Here is a 2851-nt window from a genome sequence, read left to right on the forward strand (position 1 = left end):
GTTACTGTTTGTCGCTTGTCTGTTGATAGATGCTTATTGATATTTGCCAATGGGTATTTGTGAAATGCCAATGGGAATCCATCAAACAAAGCTAAACAATGATCACACATTTAGTATAGATATGGAAATCTAGCCCTCCATACCGACGTTACGCAAGATCAAGTTTCAAGCACGCTTAACAATGTCTCGTTTAAATTTACAATGCAGCTATGTATTAATAATATGGTCTATTACTAAATAATAGACCTGTTTATTGTTGGGCCACTGCTGGGCTGGTTTTTCAGTTTTCTTATTGTTGGTGTTTTTTAACCGAAGTAGCGAATTTTACAGATTTAAAATTTCTTTCTCATTGTTATCTACACAAACAAAAGGTTGTAAATTTTCTCCTTTAATTATTTCTAATCTATTCTAGTAAACGTTTATTAAATATGTAAAATAAAGTTAGAAGCCGGTAGTTAAAAGGTGTTTCTTAGCAATTCTTGTGATATTTATGATGGATGCTGAGTTTACGGGCTGTAGTTTACGGATTTCTGTACAGTGGTGGGGAAAAAGTGGATCGGTCACATGGCGTCTGATCTAAGCAATTGTAGTAAGAGCAAAAACAATTTCAAGCTTTATGAGAAAACGTAGTTGATATGCATTCGTGTATTCAGTGAAATAACCATGTTATACTTATTTTCTGAAAATAGGCTAATATCTCACTGGCAGTAAGAGGGTAAATTTCAATCGAAATAAAGGAATTCCCGTGGCGTGTTAAACAAACATATTACTTTTGGTCAGCACAAAAATGTCAAAATATATTTAGCGTTATTATTCAATTTCTGGAGAGTGGGTTGCTTCAGATTCAATTAGGGCGGGCACTATGTTCAGGTTTATCATAAACACTTTAAATGAATGTTGGTTTTTATGTAGCAATAGTAAAAGGAACTTAATTGTGGCAATGCGGCAATAGTCGGTACTTACTGCAGTTAAGAGGTGGTCTTATGGCGCATTTATTTATAATTACCAAGACAGTTTGTTGAGTCACGTTTTAGTTCATATGCAATAAATCTCTAAAAGGTTTGTTAATTATTATAGTGGGTTAGCTATAAGCCAAATATGGCTTTTTTCGGTATTTACTTATTATCTTTATTGTTTATTTCATTGCACACATGGAAACGCGAAACCGGAAAAGGCGCCGTCCGTCGGTCAAACTACACCAGCATCCCAGCCAAAACCTACCTGGCACCAGCCAACAACCCCGTCAGCTGCCTTCCACCCAAATGCCCGATCAGCTGCCTCCCAACCAACAGCCTGTCCAGCTGCCTCCCAACCAACAGCCTGTCCAGCTGCCTCTCACCCCCAGCCATCGACTCGGCCAATGGTCTTCAAACCAACAGTCCGGCCATCAACCCGACCAGCTGCCTCTCAGTCAACAACTGGGCGACCAGATGCAGCCTGCAGCAAGCCAGCCAGATCCGGCTGTTCAATCGGGTAATGGTTTTAGTGAGGATATTTTTTTACCATGCATGATTCCTAGTTTTCAGTCTGTTTTAGGTGATCATGTTCCTCAGTCAAATAAAGACAAAATAATATCAGGCCAATATGTAGATCTGGCATGTTTGTTGGAGGCCCCGGTAGTTCCTGAAGATTTAGGAAAACATTTGGTTTTGAATTATTCGGGTGAATTAGTGGTAAAGCCCAACATGAAACAAAGCATTGTGGATATAGCTAAATGGACTGACGCATTCCTCATTTTCTCAAGCATTTATTTAAGTGCTCATCCGGTTAAAATGCAAGATCTCTTAAAAGTATATGCACACTATAAGGCTGGGGGCAGCAAGACACACTGAGGGTTGGAGATCTTATGATCAACAGTTTAGGTTGAGAATGGGTAATAACCCAGCGAATTCGTGGGCAATGATTGATATGGAGCTTTGGCTGTTGTGTATGGGGCCTCCAAGGCAGCCAGTTCATGATACAGGGAATTTTGTAAGAAAATGTTATGATTTCAATTATACCAGATGCTTACGGTCAGTTTGCAATTACAAACATGCTTGTATGATTTGTGGTTCCGACCATCCTTCCAGGGTATGTCATCTCAAGCCTCGCAACACCAGTTCCTTGGGAGGAGGGTCTGTCAGGGGGGCTGTCACCCAGACCTCGTACAGGCCGAGAGCTTACACATTCCGACCTAGAGGCCCAATTCAGGGGCTCCGGGGCCCGTTTAGCAGATACTAATACCTCAGTTTGGTCTCTTGGCAAGTCGCCAATCAATGTTGTTACGATTTCTAAATATCTTCAGTTATATCCAAATAAAGAAGTAGCTTCTGTGCTCAGTAATGGCTTCAAGCAAGGTTTTAAGCTGGGTTATAAGGGTTCACATCTAGGTTCTTCAGCGAATAATTTGGTTTCAACAAAAGTGCATTTTTCAGAAGTCCAAAAGAAACTTAACAAAGAGATTTCCTTAGGTAGAATTTCAGGTCCTTTCAAAGTCCCACCAATTTCCAATTTAAAAGTAAGTCCATTAGGCATTTTAGAGAAGCCAGACGGGGGTTGGCGGTTAATAACACACCTGTCGTATCCCAATGGGTAAGGGTCAATGATGGTTTTAGTGTGGAAGACATTTCTGTTAAATATACATCATTTGACAAAGTGGCTGACATGTTATTTAGTTTAGGTTCGTCAGCAATGATGGCAAAAAGAGATATTAAATCGGCTTTTCGTTTAATGCCTATTTACCCAGGGGACTTTCACTTGATGGGGCTTCAGTTCAACAACCAGTATTATGTTGACAAATGCTTACCAATGGGTTTCTCTATTGCTCCGGCTTTATTCGAATCATTCTCCACTTTTAAACATTGGCTAGTAA

At 40.0% G+C, this 2851-nt stretch overlaps 1 pseudogene; it reads left to right on the forward strand.

Annotated features, from left to right (window-relative positions):
• Window positions 1-222: 222 nt before the first annotated feature.
• Window positions 223-2313, forward strand: LOC127855789 (uncharacterized; annotated as a pseudogene).
• Window positions 2314-2851: the final 538 nt, after the last annotated feature.

Source organism: Dreissena polymorpha, chromosome 13, assembly GCF_020536995.1.
Source record: "Dreissena polymorpha isolate Duluth1 chromosome 13, UMN_Dpol_1.0, whole genome shotgun sequence".
NCBI lineage: Eukaryota > Metazoa > Mollusca > Bivalvia > Myida > Dreissenidae > Dreissena > Dreissena polymorpha.